We start from the raw sequence: 23,434 nt of genomic DNA, 5'->3' as shown, positions 1-23,434 counted from the left end.
TTGTGTTTAATATCAGAGATTAATATCTGTTTAACATCAAGGTAAATTTCTACTTAAGACCTGTTCAACAATTGTCATAATATTTGCTAATTTTTAAATAATTATTTTTATTATGGTAACATGGGTTTACAATATTGTATATGATTCTGGAATATAGGATCTCACCTTTTTTACTAGCCACACTCACAGCTATTTGCCAATTTAAATTAAACATTATGTTCTCTAAAGTCTTCACCTTCACTTTCTGGTATACAGCAATCATTTAAAGCATCTTGCTGTGATAATGATATTATGGTAATATTAATATTGTAGTATTAATAATTTTCAAATATTTGCCTCTAGCTACATGGATTATATGATTTCTGAGACTTGCTTCATAGTATCACAGTAAGGGCAGCAGTGAACAGGACAGAGATGAAAGTTTGGTGTGGCTTAAACAATTGTTTTTATTTTGTTCTTAAATATTTATTTTTATTTATTTATGCATACAAGGGGTGTAAGCCAGAGATGCAGGGAGTGAAAGGATTCACCAGAGACAGAATGGGGAGCAGAACAGGCAGATCTACTGAAACAGGCATATATTGCATATATATCTATGTTTATGTAAATTTATACATACACTATCTATGGATTTGCTTGAGTGGCACATACTGGGGTCCCCATAATCTTTGCCATTTCTGTCCATGGTAATAAAAAATTCAACTAAGCTGTTGGTGCTACGTGCTACCATTGTGAAAAGGTTCTGTTTCAAGTGTGAGTAAAATACTCCTGGTCACTCTACAATGTACAAGAACTTATACTTCTGCTTTGCCATGCTCCATAGTTAGAATGCAGATGTGATAAGTCTTTATTATGTTTAATAGGACAATGCCTTGTACTTAGTATGCAAGAAAGTAGAAGATGGAGTAAATTTACACCAGCCAGCAACCATGCCAGCTTTAGACTGTTGTAATTTAGAAGTCAAACATCTTTCAGTTTTAACCATTGCATTCTTGAGCTTTATCATCACAGCAGCTTTTCTGAAACCTACATATTATGAGTACATGAGGCTTAGAAGTAGGGAAATGTTATAGCATTAATTTTGCTGTTAACTTAATGGTAAATCAACAGAAAGAAAAGATACAGATATACTAAGTTGGAAAATGTGCAACCATTTTTAGATTAGAAATGGAAACTAGATAAGGGTAGTATATTCTCATTCAACCTAACAATGCACATATACTTGGGATTAGGAAGAATGGATGATAGAGAAGCAACAATAAACATTTAGAACTTGGACTTTAACTCTGATTTCCAGTTATGTGAGTCAGAAAAACCTTAGCCATAGAGACATGTCTTATAGATTGCTCACTTTGTAATGCAATTCATTGCTTGTAGAAGGTGAATATTTTGGGGTATCTTTTCTTTTATATATTGGGAGTACATTTTTGAGATTTCACTTATAAAGACAGGTGTTCTGTTCTTGACAAAATGACAATACTCAATTAAATTTAAGAGAAAGAAAATTCCCTTCCAATAGTCACAGTCCTGGTTTACTCAGGGTGAGCAATGATGAAACCATTCTTGGGATGCTGGCTAACAGGTCAAGGAAGGTTGGCCTCAAAACACATGCTACTCTTGTAGCAATACAGAGAACTGCGTAAGAGCAGAAGGAGGAGCTAAGAATTCTCCAGGTGCAACATCATAGTCCAGTGGAGGACACAGGCCATATTAGGCAGTATTACAGGAAGGAACAGAAGACAACCAGAGGAGAGCAAACCAACCATCTACAGGAAACTTTTTTTTTAAGATTTATTTATTTATTTATACAAGCACTGGGTACAGTCAGAAGCGCAGGAGGGTAAGAAAATTCACCAGAGCCAGAGTGAGGGACAGAACAGGCAGACGGGCCGAAGACACTGCTGAGGGGAGCAGCGGGCGTGGCAGGAGAGGTCTGCACGCCTTGTGGGACCCTCTGCAGCAGCTGGTGATTGAACCGACGCTGTAGAGGCTGCGGGCAGCTTCAAAGCCCAGCACTCAACCACTGCGCCATCAGGGGAGGCCTTACAGGAAACTTTTTGAAGCTGTGCAGAGATGACTCATAGCCACTGAAGTGTCTCACTAGTGAGAAGGAAAGGGACAATCACCGGGAGTGGGGATGCACATTCATTATAGTGTTCTGCCTGGCTCTCTTTCTTTCTTGTTCTATTAGGTAACTTCTAGAAATTGAGACCCTGTTCTTATTATAGATTGGGTTTAGGCACTGTCAATGATTTTTTGTTTTCATTTTTATTTAAATCTTGAGTTAAATAACTCCTTTAGCTATTACATATATTTGGAGTGCATCCAAATATAAACTATATATGTATAAATAGAAATGATATTTGGATATTTCACATATTACAATTGCTGCCAAAGTTATTCTGCTCACTGGATAAAAATTATGTCAGGATGCCTTCTAAATTGCTTTCTGAAGGAGGCTCATTGCCATCTGGGTAGGCTACTCATGACATCCACAATAAACATTCAATACACATTTATTGAATAATATCTGAAAATGAGGAACCAGACCATTGGAATAAAGGTTTAGATCTGAGGATATATTCCTGTATTATTATTCTTCATTTTTTGAACAAAATAAGGAAATTCACATGAAAGGCCAATTCATGTAAAAGACCAAATGTTACAAGAGACACTAATTTCATCTTGGAATGTAGAAAACTAGAAAGCAGGTCTTTCTTTCTCCTACAACAATCCCAAGAAAAAAGAAAATTCATGACATTTTGCAAACTGAGAATGAGCAGTCACAGAAAACAATCCCCATATTCACAGAGAGATAGTGTCCTCCTGGGACAAAGACTGAGTATTTGTGTGCCTGGGGCAGATGCTGCTGGACGCCATCCGAGGAGACTGGAGGCAGCCATGTTGTTGTGGCTGGCATGAAGCACGTCTTCCTCAATGAGGCCCACCAGGCATCTCCAGGAAAGACTGGGGAGGAATCTGACAAAGGTTCCCATCAAGATGGCGGCTGTCGGGAGAAACAGCAACCACTGTTAAGACCCCCTACCTATTCCAGTGTGTCCTAGGCCTCTAAGAACCAGCTTCATGCTTCAAAAGAAAGAACGAGAAAACTCAACACTGCTGGAAACTGATTGTAGATAGAAGGGAACGGGACACAAATCTATCTCTGGTGAAGGTGCAGGAGAACTTACAAAACCACAGACTTAGACCCAGGTACATACTGCTTGCCAATGATGATCAGGATGGCTGTGGATGTCTCCCACCCCAATCACACCAACCCCTGCACGTGCATGTGCACACACACCCCCACACCCACCACCACCATCATCACCACAATCACCACCACCACCAACGCACAGACAGGCACTAAGTGAGAAAAACAGTGGAGTGCAGCTGGGAGAGCTGAGCAACAGCACAAAGGATCATCAGCGCCAAGAGTCCATATTGTGAAGAATCCTCTGGCAATGAGGAAGACTTTGAATCCTTTTGCCATACAGAGTACAATAACATAGTCACAAATTCTGGGCATAAGGATATGGACATGATTATTCAATTTGCTATTGCATCTACTAAAACATAAGTGTAAATGTATGGCACTTCCTTAAAATTTTCGGATGACTCACTAATACCCAAAAATGGCTGTTAAATTTAACTGCAAAACTTCAATCATCTGTCATATTATTCATTTTCTAGTCACTGCATCCCTCCACATTTCAGTGTATTACCACCAAAATGAGTCATTTATTATGTCCACATGCATTTTACATAATATTTCATATATCTATATAGCTAGCCCTTTTCAAAAACTGCTCACACCTTAAAGATGAATACAGTCATTAAAAGATATTTATTGAACTCTTATTACATGCCAGCCATAGATGTAAGTGTTGGGGAGATGACAGGGAAAAATATAAAACTGTCTCTATGATAAACAATATAAATAAAAATAACATTTCAATTAGTTACAACTGTAATAAAAATAAAGTAGGATAAGGGATAGTTACTGGAGGCAGGGTAAAAAATTATTTGAATTAGGTCATCAGGTGACTGTTAAGGAATATCTTAAACATGGAGGTGTCAGCTATACAAACAATGGAAAGAAAATTAGCTCAGGGAAAGAGGGAAGAAAATATTACGGATTTGAAACTGTGTTCAAGTACTTTGGAACAGCCAGCATCAAGTCACGGAAAGCCTCATAGACCAGGAACAATTGTTTGGATTTTTTTGTCTAAGTCTGACCAGGAGCTATTAATATTTAAATAGCAGAAAGACCTAACTTCATTTAGGTTTGGAAAAGATAATGCTGTTGTTTGGGCGAGACTATAATAAATGGGAGTAAGATGGAAGAAAGCTATTGTACCAAGTGAGATAGGCTGTGACTGGAAACAAGGGGAAACAGCCATTCCACAGGTTACCAGTAACGTTATTCTAGCTCTAGGGATAAGTGCAAACAGTACCAGAGTAATTAATACCATCTCCCTAAATTATTCCATGAATCCCTCAAGCCGAATCTGTTCTTTCATTCAAGTTTCAATTACTCTTGATATAAGTGTCCTGTTCTATATAATTTATCAAAATGACACTTTGTCTCCCAAATGAAACTTTAGGCTGCTGATGCATAAGATTGTTGATTTTAAGCTTCAGTGTATATTTTACTTTTTGTCCCCAAACCAGGCAAAAGTAGAGGCATATTAGAATGTTGTTTTTATTATTTTAAATAGGAATTTATTTCTCAAATTAACTGTAATCATTATTGACAGGACAGAGTCAAATGTTGTGTAGTGTAACTAAAATTTTAACACAATTCCATCCTTGCTAGTCCAAAATAATTATTTTAATTGGCTAGGTAAAGACTGATATTTTATACCAAATATCCTTATATTTTATAATAGGAAGTTACAGATTGCTAGAATTTTTGTGTTATCTAACATTTTATATAACTGTAACAGTTTAAGTTTCAGAAAAGTGAGATGTGTCTTGATAAACATCAAATAGCTTCTGGGCCTCCCCTGGTGGTGCAGCGTTTGAGCGCTGGGCTGTGAAGCTGCCCGCAGCCTCTGCAGCGCAGGTTCCATCCCCAGCCGCCGGCAAGGGTCCCACATGGCTCGCAGACCTCTCCTGCCATGCCCGCTGCTCCCTTCAGCAGTGTACTTCATCAGTCTGCCTGTTCTGCTCCCCGCTCTGGCTCTGGTGAATTCTCTCAACCTTCCGCACTTCTGACTGTACCCAGTGCTTGTATAAATAAATAAATAAATCTTAAAAAAAATCAAATAGCTTCTGATAATTTGGACCTTTGCCTAGAGTGAATGGTGGATGAAGTATTTGAACTCAGATGATTCAAATCTTTAAATATAATGCATAAAAATTCTTGATTCTACTATTTTCTACTGAATAATATTTTAGCATGTGATGATCTATGAATTAATGTTTTTACATATATGTGAGTTGAATGAAGTGACTGATTCAAAGAAACAGTGAATCTTTATAAAAACTGTATTTGTCAAATTCTCACATTAAATGAATGGAATAAAGAATGAATCAGTAACTGTGAAAACATTGGAGGTTGGTCCGAAATTACATGTCTTGTCAAAGTGAGAGAATTGACAATATTTTCAATTACTTTTCACAGCAAGAGTCCATGGGCAAATCTATATCACTGGGTTCATGTGCTAAGCTAGGTGTTCTTGCTGCAATATGATATATTGCTTCAGAAAACATTAGGATCTGTCTGTAACAATGGTTTATGGAGATATGTGCATATTTCTTGAAACTATTTACTAGTTTTATATTATAACATCCACCAATGATATATTAGCTCATTCAGAAATTATTACCACCATCATATTTCCAGAATTACAGCAACAGTATCATCAATGAGACAAAATTATTCCTATGTATTCCTTAACAATGAATGCAAGTGTTCTTAAATTTTTATAGACCAATAAGCCAATTATCTAGTCGGAGATAAATTCTGTATTCTTGTAATTTTGATAACTTTTTTGATAATAAGAGCGAACTATTCTTATTTACACTGATATTTAAGAATTTCAGAGGCAAGAATCTATTTTAGTGTTCTGAAGTCTCCTTATTCTTGGCTTTAAATCACTAATTTGATTATCTAAATCTGTCATTTCTACACTTTAATGAATCAGTCATGCTGAGAAATAGATACCTGTTTTCTAGCTGCTGAATCTTTCATATTACTCAGATGCCTGGGACTGGCAGATGTTTCTCTTCCAACTCAAGCAACTGAAACTCTGGAATCACCAGGGATTTCCATTACTTTACCAGCCACCAAGTATGGGGTCCTTCGTGCATTCAAGTGGAAAATGACTCAAACTCATGATTCATTCTTTGAATCTGTGTTCCAGGTCAACTCATAGTTCCAAGGGATTTTCCTAGAAACAGAACAAATGATGGAAATTTCTGTTTGAATGATTTATTTGGGCATACTCTCAGAAGAATTGGACCTTGGGAAATTGCTCCACATATTTAGTCCTGCCTGAGGTAAGGGACTTGTATCTTGGACACAAGGTCAGCACCAGTTGGGACAGAGGTGGGATGGGAAGGAACCCCTGAGTGATGTGACTCCCTTTGTCTGGAAAAGGAAGGAACTGTGAATTATTAACAGCATTATTAAAAGGCTAAGGTATGGGCGCCCCTACTGATAAGTTAAAGGGAACTCTGTGGAGCGTCACTGATACCACTTTAGGAAGTACAGGGCCCTGAAAATTCGGAGTGGTTCATGAAGCTAATGCTTTCAGGACATCAATTTCACTCAATAAATGTTTATTGAGCGTTTACAATATGATCGATTTTGTGATAGGTCCTATCTTGTGTATGAGGTAGATTTTTACAATCTTAAAGCATTTGAAAGCTAGAAAGGAGGTCTAGAGATATACTCTAGTTATTAAAATGGAGGGCAGAATGTGGCAATTGCCTCAAGTCTAAAGGAAGATTAGATCAAAGAAGCACTCCTTTTAGAGAAATACTCTGGTGAGTTCAAAGCACAAGAGCCAGAGATATTGTTACTATGACATCTAAAACTCGTGCTGCCCATCATTGTGATATTAGCAGTTTTTTGAAGCCTTCCTCCATTGTAATTCTACAGTTATTTATTAAACACCAAGCTATGTGGATCTGAAATATACGTGAAAGTCAACTTTGAGGTCTTACGGTAGATGTCAATACTTTTTTAAAGGGTTTTTTTTTCTGGATTTAGTGAAAATGAAGTGGTTAAATAGCAAAATTTTCCTAATTAAATTAAAGGGTTTTTTTTTCTTTTGAAACAAAAGATCACTGATTTCTAGAGAGGAATTGGAGGGCTTTTTTTTTTTTTTTTTTTTTTAAGATTTATTGATGCATATAAGAACTGGGATAGAGGCCAGAGGTGTGGGGGGGTGAGAGGATTCACCAGAGACAGAGTGGGGAACAGAACAGGCAGATAAACTGAAATACACTGCTGGGAGAGCAGCAGGCGAGTCAGGAGAGGTCTGCTGCACCATGTGGGTAGCTCCCTGCCTGGGAATTGAACTCGTGTTGCAGTGGCTGCTGATAGTTTCATAGGTTGCGTCTTAACCCCTTGCGCCACCAGGGAGGCTGTGAAATGGAGGCTTACTTGGGTTTTAAGTTAGGAAGAATGAAGGTATGAGCCCAAACTCTGAATTCTTTGTATGCACATCCTACTTTAATCTGCACTGATTGTAGCAACTATTTGTTCAACAGAACTGAAATGTTACCAATATCCCAGTACCCCCAAACTCTAGTGAGCTGTAGGCCTACATGGGTTTTGGGAGAATGGTGTATCTCAGAGAGGCGTCTGGTCTGGAAATTAACTGTAGTGTAGAATGTGATAGCCCTCACAGCAGGGTAAGACAACTCAAAGGTGATTAAAATAATTTTGTTTCATTGTATGATTTTTTATTTTCTTATAAATTATCATTACAACTTTTGAGGCTCTTCACTCCTGAGAACACTCAAAGAGCACAGATATGAGGGCATGGCTCTTTAAATATATTACATTCAAACTTTTCCAAGCTCATAGAGATATTAGATGTTAATTGATACATTAGTGGAGACAATACATTTTCCACCTCAAAAGCTTTTAATAAGACCTTTGAAATTAAAATATCCTTGATTTCTCAGGACAGTTTCAGTGCTGGTATTTTTAATTACTGTGCAAGTAATAGGTTATTTTCTATTCCATGTATCTTGTCAATCTGTGTTGACAGATGTCAATTCAAAAGTCTATCAGTTTAGATTGAAGTCAGTCTCCATTTCACGTTTGCATTTGAATTTAGGTCTGTCACAAGTGATAAAGAGTGATGAATGTGACATTGCCATGTTGAAAGATCATTAAATGTCACTCTGTGTCCTGGCAGCCAAGTGGCTGGCAGGAAGTCAATGATGTGCACCCGGTGTGGAGTGTGGAGAAGGCCATGCATTGGGGCAGCACAGACATGCAAACAATCAATCAATCATTTCATTCAAAGGACGAGTGAAATGAGACTTGCTGGAAATTCTGTCTGAGTACCTCCAGTGCCGGACATCTAGCTTGTAAGCATTTTGATTTACACTTATAACCAGCAGGTTGCCAGCAGCTAAAATAATAGTCTGGAAAAACTACATATTTGGTCAATTTCTTTGACTGTCTCCTTGACTCTTGACATTCTTTATGCAGCTGAAGGCTTAACCAATCTTTAACAACTTCCTAGTGCTGGAGCACAGATGACTTAAAGTGACTCTAGTGCACAACCTATTAGAGCCACGATTTATATCACCTGATAAGGATATCGCTCAATCTGAAGGGCGAGGCTGCCGCAGTTCTACAGTGGCTTTCTACAATTTGCGTATAATTTATTTAGCTTTCCAATTCACTTGCTGCTCTTCCATGTCTGTGAGTGGATTCCCTAAAGTTCCTAAATATAACTTGTACTTAAAACAGTGTGAGTATGGTTGCATAATATTAATAGTTATTTTCAAAAAGCTTTTAAAGTCATAACACAAAGCAGGGAGCACTTTTTATGTGTTTATCTGGTAATTTACACCATTTATGTTTTCAATGTAAGCTAGAAAATGAAAGAGATTGCTATTGACGACTACCAGGTATCCTTTAGATTGATAAATCTCTTTAATTTAGTTCACTTCCGTTTGATGAAAGTGGAGAGTATAAAATACGCAAAGTGAAAAGGGAAGCAACAGACATGACAACAGAATGTGGCATTAGTGAGCTCTTACCACATTCGTATTTTTGACTCAGGGTATTTTAGAATGAATTATGGATTTGTCAGAATAAAAGTGAGCTGAAAACAAAATTATCTGTTTTAAGTCATAACCATATTTTAAAATCATTACTGGACTGCACAGGTAGAGGATATTCTAAATCAACTGTTGATCGTTATTTTCTGAAGTAGTTTTAGAAAGCTATTTTTTATTAAAATTTGTATGGATGAGGTTGAGAGAACTTGGCAAGATTCATTCAACAAACTCCAGTTTAACCTAGCATCCAGTTTCTTTGACAGATTATCACTAAAAAAAGCAGTAATTGGATTGATATCTTAACTAGATACTAGAAATAACTAGTCATTAGTAATTAAAACTATCTGATCAATTCCAATACTCTGGGGCGCAATGAGTGCCATTTTGACTAATACATAAATTCCCATCTAGATCTTCCTCAGGGAGAATGTAGAATGTCTAAGTAGCATGTTATTGTACAGGGGTCTTAGCATGTATGGTTTTCTTTGAAAAAAAAAATGACATTAAGTTTTTAATGAATAGTTTAGCCTGTTATGCTTACATGACAATTCTCCATCATACCTTCTTATTGCCATTAGACACCCACCTGCATCTGATTCCATCTTTCCTTTCCCAAGTGTTGTTGTCAGGTCTCTGCTCCTGCCCAGTAAAGAACCTCCCTTGTGCCCTGATTTCCCGCCCCATATATCACTACAAAGATACTTTTGGCAATTTCTTTTATCTCACAGCTTTCCTTTTCCCTTCCTTCTTTGATCATTCCCTTATTTGATTATTTCCCAACTAAAATATTTGATATTTCCATTTATTCTTCTTCTAGCAACACTGTCTTTTTCTTCTTCCTCTTAAAGGTAAAATTTTATGAGTTTTCTTCAGAATTCTTCATTTATTTATCACCCTTTCACTTCTGTTTTTTTTTTTTTTTAAATTTTTTTTTTTTTTATAGAGGCATGCTTTATTTATTTGTTTGCTAGTTTGTTTGTTTTGTTTATACATGCACTGGGTACAGTCAGAAGCGCGGGAGGGTGAGAGAATTCACCAGAGCCAGAGCAGGGAGCAGAGCAGGCAGAAGGACCGAAGTACACTGCTGAGGGGAGCAGCGGGCGGCAGGAGAGGTCTGCACGCCATGTGGGACCCTCCTCCGGTGGCCGGGGAGCAGCCGGGGATCGAACCGGCGCCGCAGAGGCCGCGGGCAGCTTCGCAACCCAGCGCTCAACCGCTGCGCCACCGGGGAGGCCCTCACTTCTGTTTTTTTTAAATGTGAAGCATAGTATGTATCCGAAGGGTCTAAGGAAGATGATCTGTTAAAACAAAAATGAGTGGCCCCAATAATTTAGTATAGAGAATTAAGGGGCACCTATATGTATCTTCCCTTTGAATTTCTTATCTTGCTTCTAGGGTAACCGCAAACCTAAATTTTCAATCTCTATGTAATTAAATAAGATATTTCATATTCTTATCTCATAAATTTTATTTGAATTGAGTCATAAGACATGTAATTTATAGTTTGAGTCTATCACTCAACTGATATTAGTGATGAAATTCAGCTGCGATAATGTCTTTAGCTGTAGTTTATTTACTTTCACTGGTATGTAAGTACATCTCTGTATCAATGTCTCACCATTTATATATCCATTAGCCTGGTGATGAAAGGGACACTAAAAATCTTCCAGTTCTTTGATTCCCTACCCACAGCAGCTAAAATCTATATTCCCTCCCTGTTACAAAGGGCAGGTTTGTGCCTTCTTTGGTAAATAGGCTATGAAAGAGAAGTTTACTTTGAAGACTAGGTAATAGGTGACCATGAAGTTCTACCTTGTTCACTGGAGCAATTGTTCTTATTGCTCTATGATTTTATTCTAGAAATCCAACTATGCTGAGGTGAGCATGGCAGAAACTGAACATATAGACACTCTGGTTAAGTCTAAAGTGATACCACCTTTCAGACAATCCTTGAAATCAAATAGGTAAGGAAAGCCATCTAGCACCTTCCAGACCAGGCCATTCATTAGTTGAGCATCACCATGTTGCTCTTGCCTAGAACAAGATGATGTAGCCAAGTCCTGCTGAAATTTCTGATCCCCACATCATGAGATCAATAACAATGACTGTTGTTTTAAGTCAAAACTAAATGGAAAATAAATTTGCACTTGGAAATGGGGTGATTCCTTAGTGGAAAGGAGTCGGGACCTGAGGGGAATTTGATGGTGCGAGTTTGTGATAAAACGAGAAAAACTTGGACTGGAAGATTGAGAAAAAACACTCTAGAATAGTAGTGGAATTTCAGCAACACTTACCTGCAACAAGGCCCCAAGCAGGACCTGCTCATTTGGAATGATGTAAGTAAGGGGATTGTCAGGCTGAATGCTGAAATTGTCACTAGTTCCTCCTATTTGTTTATCATAAAGAAAAGGATAGATGAATGAAAGAAATATCTTTAGTCTTAAGGGAAATTTGGATAAATATTAAGGGGTTAGCTTGATGAAAGGAAAGACTCTTTTACAATAAGGAAAAGTTTCCTTAAAGCAGTAAAGTTTTAGGGAAAAAAATTAAACCCAGGTTGCTGTCAGGTTGTAATCTCAGTACAAAGATAAGGACAAAGTTGTTACTATAAAATCCTGAAGACTTTTGGAAAATTTAGGCTGATGCTTTGTAGACCCATTCAGATAGACTGAGTCCTTCTAAGAATCTTAATATGTGTCCACAGACCCTATTTGTGAACTGAAAGGACTTCTAAGAATTTTAGGGGCATTTTCCTACTGCAGTCTTCTGTGTCTGTTCAGAAACGTGGTGATCACTTCTACGTTCCCAATTCTCTCCTAGATCATGAATCCACCAAAATGTCTTCCTCTCAGAGATTTCTCTAATCAAAATATCAAAATATTCAGCATTCATGATTCTCCAACCCTTCAATTCCACTTTATTTGAATATCACCTGTTATTTTACATACAGATCACTTTAATAACTTTTTAAGTGGGGTCCACGTTGTCTTACTTTGAGTTGCCAATTATATCTTCTTTAGGCAATTTCCAAAGCTACACTCCCTAAAAAAGCTACCCCCAACATATTTTCAAACTTCCCTTTAAATTTGATTTTTCTCAAATACATATTCATAGACCAAAACCCAAATCATTAAATCTATGTTTATAGCATTCAGTTTAAACAAATACGGAGATTCCTAAATATGACTTAACAGACTGTGACTGATAGCTAGTCACTCATCAGACCTGAATATAGGAATTCTCCTAAGAAGTTTCTAAGTAGCATCAACTCACCTTCACCCAAACAGTATTTGTCACCTGTTCTTTGTATATCAGTGAGTAGAACATACTAAATAAATAGTGATGAATAAATGAATTAATCAAGGAATGATATTTCAAATAATATGTATATTAGAGAATGAATTTGCATTGGAGACATGGCCCGATAGCCTTTTCCTTCAAACATTTCAGTGAAATATTAATTTATTATGTTGTCATATCTGATATAGAAAATGCTGGTTGATTCAATTCATGCATTTCTTAATCCATAGCATGCAAAAAAAGAAAATATTTGCTAAAAGGGCATTAATACAGAGTTTAATATGTTCATCTTCAAGCAACATTTCACTGTTTCTTACATATGTAGCAGAAATACTATAGGAATAATATTAAGGTCACCTGCTCTAAAAAAAAATCTGTTTGAGGAAAATTATAGATCCAGTTGTCTTCCCATATTGAATTAAGTTAACTTTTATTACTATATGAACTGTCACAGTAATTAAAAATCTAATTGCTAATTAAAGTAGTATGACTCATAAAAATTTGAAAATATTTTATTCTTTCTGTACATTTACTCCATTCCAACCATGTGCTAGGCAGTCATGCCCCATCATTTTATTTTGCAGTTACAGAATCTCAAAATGCACACTCACCTATTCACTTAGTCAACAATTACTTGCTAATTATTTAGTAAATGCTGGGGCCATATGCACACAAGGAACAGACACCATCACTGACATGATGGTCATTTTAGGCCAATCGAGAGATACCTCTGTGCAATTACACACATTATAATTAGGTGATAGGAAGAGACCCTACAGGAGGCTAAGAGTGTCTGGATGATGGCTATTTAACCAAGTCTGGGGCCTCTGTAAGTCTTTCATGAGTAAATAGCACATCACCCAAGCCCTGAAGGTAATCTGGCATTCCATCCCTGTAAGAGGGAAAGGAGAGATGGGAACAGACTTGTAGACTGTGCTCCAGGCAGAAGGGAAACATGGAAGGTGACAGACTGTTTATTATGGAAGTATCACCTAGGATGTTCAGAATTTCCAGTCCTTGTAGCTCGAAGCCTCTTAAAGAGAATGTATTTGTTGTTATTGCCTATTTTACTGATAGATAAATTTCCTCCACGTGTCTTTGAATAATATATTGTGTTATGACCACAAACTTTTATATTACATCATGATGCCTTCTTTGACACATCATTTTCACAAGATTTTTTTTTTTATTACTGTTTGTAATTGTGTGCAGGAAGCGATGACTGTTTCCATCAGTTTTCTAGTGGAGAGTCTAATGTTGCTCCAGTGATGAAAAGCACTGGTCACCTGTGTTCTTTCTCCTTCCCTGTCAGATGAAATGATTTATTACCTGAGTAGTTAACATGTTGTTCACTCAGGACATAAATGGTTTCCATCAGTAGAACAGTGTACTGGTGGTGGAAACAGCCATAAATAATGTAGAAGAAAACTCACCCAAAAAGCTGCTTGTTCAGCTTACCCTTTTTAAGTCTAATAAGAAATGTCAAATACCCACCAGAAACACTGTGAATTAGTCTTTCCAATCCCTTCCTTATCAAGGAAAAAGCCAAGAATTTTCACCTTCTATTTCCAACCAACATCCTCAGTAATATCCTCAGTCCTACTTTCCTTTCTGACCTGCTTGTTAATTCTGTGTTTTTCATCTTACCTAGTCTAGTTTAATTTTCAAAATGCTTTCATTCTTCATTCCTTTCAAGATGAAAGTGGGTGAATATGCAATAAATGGACAGGATTGGTGCATTCATGCTGGTTTGTTCATTTTTAATTGACATAATAGATGTCCATCAATTTAAATACGTACTTTCTGCAACTAATTTATTCCTCAAGGAACTGAATAGTTATAGGGCAGACTGGCCTCGTCAGTTTAGTTTTTTTCTCCTTCATCTATAGAATGATGAGGTGTTTTTTTTTTTTAATGATCTATGATAATCTAACATAGAAGTGTTTAGAGGCAGATGGAATGAAAAAAACTTGATGAGCTTTAGTGTCAGGCATAGGTCAGTTTGGCTCTCAAATCTGCTACACTTTGCTATTTTCTGTTGTATATGGTGTTACTTTACTATTTCCTCAGCAATGCTTTGAAATATTAGCAGGATTGCCACTAGCATTTTATAAAATACTATTCAATGCATGAGGATTGTCTGATGTCTGGGCTCTCCTTTAACTTCTTTTAATATAACTATATAAAAGGTGTTATGTGGCTAATAGTTTTATTTCTTGTGCATGTATATAGATTAGTTGTTCTAAGAAAATGTAGACATTGGACCATACTTTTAAACCACATATTTCTTTCTTTCTTCCAGCTTTCTTCCTGTTTCCATCTATCTGTACTTTTTCACATGTGATCTATCACCAAAATTTGTTGACTACTTTTTGCCAGGCACTTGTGCTAATTTCTGGGTATGTAGCAATGAATAAAAATTCATTTCAGCCAACAAGTGGATTAGACTCCAATAAAGAGGAAATGAGCATGAAAAAATAAATGGAGCTGAAATCTAGTAGATAGAGACATGGTGTTGAGTTGAAAGATGGTGCGATGTCCATCTACTCAATGAGGCATGAGAAGGATATTCCAGTCAAAAGGGAAAAATAATTAGAAACACAGTTGTATTTTAGTACCAGCAAATAAGTCAACTCTTTCTGTAAGAAAAAGAGGAAGAATATAAGATAGGACAGATTCACTATGCCATAAATAGATGCTCATATTCTATTTGTGTTAATGGGAGGAGCAGTTTTGAAAGAGTATTCGTTTGGAGTAGGGGAAGATCCTATTTGGATTTCAGAAAATTAAATCTTATCTCCCCATTTTCAAAATCCTTCAAATATCCCTTTGTCCATTTTTACTGTCCACTTTGTCCATTCTCTTAACCTCAATGCTATTGAATATCTAGCTCTTTAACCACCAATAGATAACATTGTGGTGTGAATTTGTGATATTTTTATGTTATATTCATCATCATTCTCCCATATGTTTTTTACAAATATTCATACCCAAATGATAGCTTGCTAGACCTTTTTTGCCCTCTCTCTGAACAAAATTTAAATGTATTTTTGTTAATTATTCTTTGACTTAACTTTTTTTATTATGTTTCAACTATTTTTAAGACTATATTTTTAGTCAAGTTTTAGTTCACAGCAAAATTAAGAGAAAGTTTCCTCAATTTTCCATATGTACCTTTCCTTCAACATGCACAGCCTCCCCCGTTACCAACATCCTCACCAAAATGATACATGTATTGCAATTGATGCACCTACATTTATACATCATTAGAAACCAAAGTTGATAGTTTATATTACTTGCCCAAAACTTTTACCTTGCCCAAAATTTCATATCGCTTGAATCACACAGTATGTAGAGTTCTCAGTTTCCTTCACTTAATATAACATTTGATGTTTTTCCCTGTCTTTTCCTGGCTCAGTAGCTCATTTCTTTTCAGTGGTTGAATAATATTCCATTGTCTTAATGTTCCACTGTTTATCCCCTCCCATCCTGCTTCCAAATTTTAGAAATTAACAATAAAACCACTGACAATAACCACGTGCAGGTTTCTCTGTAAATGTATGTTTTTAACTCCTCTGGATAAACACCAAAGGGTCATAATGGCTAGAGAATGTTTATTTGTGTAAGAAATTACAAACTCGGGGACCTCCCTGGTGGCTCAAGGGGTTAAGATGCAGCACTATGGAGCAGTCTCCAGCCACTGCAGCATGAGTTCAATCCTTGGCCTGGGAGCTACCCACATGGCACAGCAGACCTCTCCTGTCTCGCCTGCTGCTCCCCTCAGCAGTGTATTTCAGTCAGTCTGTCTGTTTCGTTCCCCACTCTGTCTCTGGTGAATCCTCCCACTCCCCCACACCTCTGGCCTGTAGCCCAGATCTTGTATGCATAAATAAATCTTAAAAAAAAATTAAAAAAGAAATTGTAAACTCTCTTTCGAAGTGGCTGTATAATTTTGCATTCCACCACCTGTGAATGGAAGTCTCTGGTATCCCATTACACGTTCTTCCCAGCATCTGGGGTTGTCGCTGTTACAGACTTTGGCCTTACTAATAGGTGTGCTGTGGTATCTCATTGCTTTCTAAATTTTCAGTTACCTGAAGACATTTCATGTGGGGCAATTGTTCATTGTTTGTTATCTTTATATCTTTTTTGTTGAGGTATCTGTTAAGGTATCTGTTAAGGTCTTTGGCCCATTTTAAAATGAAGTGTTTTTGTTGCGGTTATTGTTATTATTGAGTTTTAAGAGTTATTTGTGTATTTTGAATAACTTTCTACTCAGTATCTTTTGCAAAAATTTTCTCCCAGTCTGACTTGTGTTCTTAATCTCTAACATTGTCTTTCATAGAACAAAGGATTTTAGTTTTAATGAAGTCCAGCTTATCAATTATTTGTTTTAAGGATAATGTCTTTGGTGTTGTTTGCATCTAAAATGTTCTTGCCATACCCAGTTGAGATTTTTTTCTCCCTATTACCTCTTAGGAGATTTATAGTTTTGACTTTTACCTTTAGGTCTACGATCTATTATGAATTAATTTGTGCATTGACCCATTATATTTTTTTGTGCATGTGAATATCCTTGCTCCAGCAAGGTTGCTCCAGCACCATTAAAAAAAAAAAAAAAATGTCTTTGCACCATAAAGGCAAATCTTTATGGCTTTGTCAAAAGTAAGTTAACCATATTTATGTTGGACTGTTTCTGGATTTTCTATCCTGTTTCATTTATGGTCAAGTATTTCATGAATTGATACACTGTCTTGATTACTGTACTTTTGTAGTAAAAAGTGAAGTCTTGTAGTATCCACAACTTTCTTTTTCTTCAGTATCGTGTTGTCTATTCTGAATGAATATTTTTGGTTGTTATTCCTTTTATTTGTCATCTTGGGTTCTTTCCAATATTTCATTTGGTTTCAGGTAAAACTCTACAAAAATCTTTTGGGGTTTGTGGAGATCAGGGATTACAGACATGGATTTTTATCTAGTTCATGGGTGTAGCCCTTTGATTTCCAGTTTAATATGGTGAGAGTCTCCTACAGAATTCCCAACCAAGATTTAAATTATATTCCTCTATTTCTACTTACTCCATGAAGCTTCTGAATTAAAATCTACATTTTCTGGATTATTAGGACTCACAGGACAAAAGGACTTATATGGTCAAGTGTTTATGCTTCCTTTTCTTCGTTTAGAATTTTCCTAAGAATTTGGTCCAGCAGTTTTCCATGAACCTGAAAACTCTCCTATGGATTTAGATCATTAAAGATACCCATCAGTTTTATAGTTTTCCTATAAAATTCAATTCTAATATAGAACTTGATGTAAATTATTTGGCTCAGAAGTCCTCATCTCTAAATCTCTAGTACTTTTCAGAAAATTTGACATACTTTAACACTTGATAAATTAAAACAGAATTGGCCTTCTCAAACCAGTTTTCATGATTCTCACTAATGTATATCAACTGCAGTTTAGATTTGGTGGTAAAGTAACATTTATCAGAGGTTATTATTTACAAATGAAAAAAATAGTTGATCTGTAAATGCAACCTAATATCATCCTTTGATATCAATAATTATCTTGAATAACAGTTAATGCAATGCTTGTTTAAAATATATTGAAGTTCATGTCAGTTTCCTCAAATACTTTTCATAGAGCTAAATGAAGCATTTAATTTTTGGCACTGTGGTCAAGTGAGCCATTTGTATAAATGAATAAAAACAGATAATTCATGAATTTTCTGTGAGATTTCTTTAAAGCTGTTTAAAATTTTACATCAGTAATATTCCACAAATATTATGATTCTATTAAAATATCAGAAAGCTTTTATACAAATCTAACAGGAAGTAATGGATAAAATATATCTAGGTGATTTCAGATGAGGATGATACAGCTATTGATGGAGACTTTTATGAATCTCACATAAGTACCATACATATTTTCTGCATGTGAAGGACATGTCCTTTAGGATCCCACAGAGTCCTGCTTTTGTATCGGGATTTCCCCTTGAGCATAGGCAGTACCTGTAATTTACACAGGACATTCTTGCCATTAGGTCATATATATAGCAAAAGTGGGTGGATTTTGCAGAAGTAATTAAAATCCCCATTTGATAGGATTAAGGTAGCAGAAGAGGAATTTGAATGGGCATGACCTAATATAGTTAAAAGAGGTGCTTGAGATTAGAGACTCAAAATTAGAGACTCTCCCACTGGCCTTCAAGGAACTAGAGACCAGATGATGAAAATCATTTATCAGACAACATCTGGATATTTCCAGGAGCTGATATGTCAGCCCTATTTGTTCAAGGAATTGAATTCTGCCAACAACTATTGAGTTTCGAGAAGGAAATCCCCACATTCAGATATCACAGCCTGAGTCAACACCTGGTTGAAACCTTGTGAGATTTTGAAGAAAAGACCCAGTTGGGTCAGACTCACCCTGATCCACAGGAACTGAGATAATAAATAAGTGTAGTACTCAACTTGTGATATTTGGTGACACAGCAGTAGAAACCAAATACAGACACTCATGGTCTTCTGGAAATAACACTGTGGTAAGGAAGTGGTCTCCCTTCAATTTCTATCTGAAACAAAACTTTAATATGCCTTTATGAATAAATAATTAACTATAAAGCAACTTGACTGAAAATCATTGAATCAAATTATTATAACATTTTGAGAATATCTTATCCTTCCTTCACTGCAGCCCCAAACTAATTGTGAACAAGATCATGGTAATGTATTATGACAAACTGATTTCGGAACTGATTTCAATTATTCTTTTCAATTTTTATCTAATTAAACAATAAGTTCATTTTCCTTTCAGAAAATATACTCTAGCGAAATTTGAGAAAATAAAAGATTGTAATAATTACTTCTGATTTCACTCAAGAAGTTAATGAAGTCATCTTGAACTTTAACTCTTTAGCTATTGATATTTTTCTATACCTGTAGAAAACTACACACATACTCAAATATTGATAAAATTGGAATATTATTGCTTCACATGCACTGCAATCATTTCCCAATCAACTATACATCTATATTACTATTTAAAAACGCATACTTAGCTTTTAAAAATGTTATTACTTCATTATCTTTCAAATTGCATAAATATTTTAAATACATTTGAATGATATAAAATATATTAAATATACTCCATATTTCTAATTCTGCATGTCTAATTTTTTAATTTTAAGCAAAACTTTGAAAATCTTTGTGCACATTTATCTTAACACATTTTCTGATTATTTCATTAGAAATCTTTCTAAAAATATAAGTGCCTAGTGACATTTTATCAATGGTTTTTGCACACTTCTGATATATATTTTAAAACTTCTGTCTCAGAAGATTCTATCAATTACACTCTCAAGTAAGGAAGAATCTTTCTTCCTCGTAACATCAGAAACATTAACTGTTGACAGTTTTTAAAATCAGGTAGACACAGTATATTACTTTGCTGTGATTTAAATGTGTGTATTTTGATTACAGTGATATTGGACATTTTTACTTTCATAGACCATTCTTCTACATTAGCAAAATATTAATTATATACTGTGTTTTATTGAGTGACATTGAATAACTTAGCCCTATATTGTCTTCATATGTTTATAATTGTTTTCCTAAATTTTGCTTCCCTGATAATTTGTTGTGAATCTTTGATGATAGATTATTATTTCTTTTTTAGGCTAATGGTTATCTGTTCACTTTCTGATTGGTTTCTTGGTTCCCTAAACAGAAACATAAGTATGGATTTTTGTCCTCAAAGACTTTTGCCATCTTTAAGTCTTTTTATATTTCTTTTGTAAATTCCTTAGAAAGATACATGGATAAAAGATTTACAAAGTGTCAGGTCGACCTTTAACTAGATATGTGAACATGTGTGTGTTTTTGTGTATGTAAAATTCTGTATCGTATATATAATTTTTGAGATGTTTTACATTATGCCATCATAAATGATAATATCATTTCTCTAATCATTTAATGTCATCTTAATACATTGCAGAAAGCAACATGAATGATTATGATGTATTATAAATCTATTATGTTCTATAGCATTATCTCAAATTACATTTATATTCAACTTTAAGAAACTGATAGTGCAGGGTCTCCCTGGTGACACTATGGGTTAAGCACAGCACTATGAAGCAATCTGCAGCCTCTGCAGCATGAGTTCAATCTCTGGCAGGCCAGGGAGATACCCACATGGCACAGCAGACCTCTCCTGACTTGCCCGCTGCTCCCCTCAGCAGTGTATTTCAGTCAGTCTGCCTGTTCTGCTCCCCACTCTGTCTCTGGTGAATCCTCTCACCCTCCAGCACTTCTAGCCTGTACCCTGTATAAATAAATAATTCTCTCACCCTCCAGCACTTCTAGCCTGCTCTTGTATGTATAAATAAATAAATCTTTTTTAAAAATAAATTAAAAAAATAAACTGATAGTGTAGTGCTTATATTCTAAGTATTAATATATTCATTATACATTTGGGAGAATTCATTATACATTTTGGGGTCACAGAGGAGCAGGGCTCCATAGCCCTAAAGATTCCTAGCCATAATACACTATATTGTGATATCCTGAGCTGGTACGCCTAGGATCTTATTGTGGCCTCTTCTTACATTTATTTTATATTCTGGCTGTATTGTGACAAACAATAATTCTTGATACCTATCAAGTATGGGGATATAACACTACTGGACATCTGGGAGATGGAATATATATATATGATATATATATATATATAATATATGATATATATGTGATATATATATCATATATATAACTTATAATTACTGCTATTGATACTGAGCTGATATATATGTACACACACACATATATATATATATATATATCACTCTCCATATTAAAATGCAAGATTTCTGGTTTCTGTTGATCCTTCCAGTGACACTATTTAAGAAGGTGATGGAAATTAGAATGGTCAGTGCCTATCTTTTGGTATCACAGAGATTTTCATGAACTCTGTTATATCAGAGCAAGACTAAGCAATTGGCAGAAATTATGGTGCAAATTTTCATGACTTCAGAGAAGATGAAGACTTCACATGATTATTAGGTTTAGTGCCAGGAATTCATATCTCTAAGGGCTGTGGTGTCTTATGGTATTTCATATTTCTTGTAACACATAAACCCCAAGCCCCTGACTGCTATTTTCTCCAAGCAAATGCTTAGCAGTTGTTGGTCTCTCTTCCATTGATCTATCAGACTATGTCTTTTCTACACTTACTTGTTCTGATTATATGAGTTTTAAACTTAAGTTGCAGTAGATTTTATGAGACATGCAGATTCATTCTTTGTCTTAGATCATAGTCAAGATAAGAATATAGCCAATTCATTTTGGAGCTTTTCTTTATGATAAGACATTATACATTAATATAATATATTAGACCAAGAAATTTAATTAAATGAATTATTAAGCACATTTTATATTTATATGCATAATATATAATTCAAATATGCATGTAGTTTATTAAGCTTCACTTTAGGTTTTGCTTAAAAATTCATGCACAAATGTTCATCTACTGAAAGAAATACTTTGTAAAAAGTGCTACTGCCAATAATATAATAAAGTACTCTTATCAGTTACCACTACTGATACTGTGCTTAAAGATTACACAGACAGGATTCAAACAAATTACATATTTTTAAATTTTTTTCAAAAGTTTTATTTATTTATGCAAACAAGAACTGGGGTGTAAGATAGAGTATATAGGAGTGAAATGATTCACCAGAGAAAGTGGGGAGCAGAACAGATGGATCTACTGAAATACACTGCTGAAGGGAGCAGTGGTGAGGCAGGAGAGGTCTGCTGAGCCATGTGGGTTGCTCCCTGGCTGGCTGGGGATCATACTCATGCTGCAGTGGCTGGCGACAGCATGATAGCTTGTTAGCGCTGTCTTTAACACCTGCGCCACCAGGGAGGTCCCAAGCAAATTACATCTTAGTGTATGTACCAAACCTCAGTATTTCTCCTAAGTTTATTTTGAATTAAATGAGTCAATCTATCTTTAATCTTTGCTTAAATGATAGTTTACAGTAGGATTTGAAATAGGATCTACTTCAGGATTTTATTCTGTATATACCGCTTCTTATCAGATTTCTTTTCTGGATGTTCATAATGAAAATTAATATGCTGTACTCTTTAAAAATTGTGCAAAGCAATAGTCAAATTGCAGTGGTTATTTTATTTATGTTCCCTGATGTGTTTTCAAATATAGTTGTTTTAATGAATTTTATTATAGCTTTATTTTTGTTCAAAGGCTATGGTTCTTGATAGTCTCTTGAGTTTAAAATATTGTTTCCAATATAGTCATTCTTAATTGCTTGATACACATGCTGTGAGAGTATAGAATTATAGCCATTAATGATTTAAACATTCATCACATTCTTTGATACTATTTTATGTACCTTTCATGCTGATGACACTCTTATTCTGATTTGAAGATATATTTGTTAATCAGACATATAAAAAACTCTGTCATATATGAGGTGTTCAGGTCCAGGTCAAAACGTTGGTGTGGTATTTCCAGCCTGACCGTAGGTAATTGCAGAATTTTCCAGGAAGGTTTCAAAGGCACCTGTAGTCCGATGGCACACTTCATGCCCAGCCTGTTCACTGCAGCTGTGGGGGGAGTAATGTCATGAACTTGGGGGCTGGCTGGAATCATGTGTGTGTCTGCATTTCTAGTGCAGACAACTTTTGGGGCATCTTTTGATCAGGGGGCCTTGACTGAGGCACTTACAGTGCTTTCATGGAGACTTCCTGATTGGGACCATTGACAGCTCCCTCCATTGTGGCTCAGTATTTTTTTTTTTTCTTTTTCACTCATTTATAAGTGTCGTGGGTCCCTAAAGCGGCAGTAGCATTGT

General features: G+C 35.7%; 1 long non-coding RNA gene across 1 annotated transcript in view; it reads left to right on the top strand.

The window, feature by feature from the left end:
- Positions 1-6,402, top strand: part of LOC129145580 (uncharacterized) — a 34,481-nt gene extending 28,079 nt beyond the window's left edge. The window contains exon 3 of the long non-coding RNA XR_008551336.1: positions 6,372-6,402. This is a non-coding gene — a long non-coding RNA (uncharacterized LOC129145580). The remainder of the gene's footprint in view (positions 1-6,371) is intronic.
- Positions 6,403-23,434: the final 17,032 nt, after the last annotated feature.

The sequence above is a fragment of the Talpa occidentalis genome, unplaced genomic scaffold, assembly GCF_014898055.3.
Source record: "Talpa occidentalis isolate TD23 unplaced genomic scaffold, MPIMG_talOcc4v2.1 talOcc4.13, whole genome shotgun sequence".
NCBI classification, from domain to species: domain Eukaryota; kingdom Metazoa; phylum Chordata; class Mammalia; order Eulipotyphla; family Talpidae; genus Talpa; species Talpa occidentalis.
Note: the sequence above shows the minus strand (reverse complement) of the source record. Positions and strands in the feature narration are given on the sequence as shown.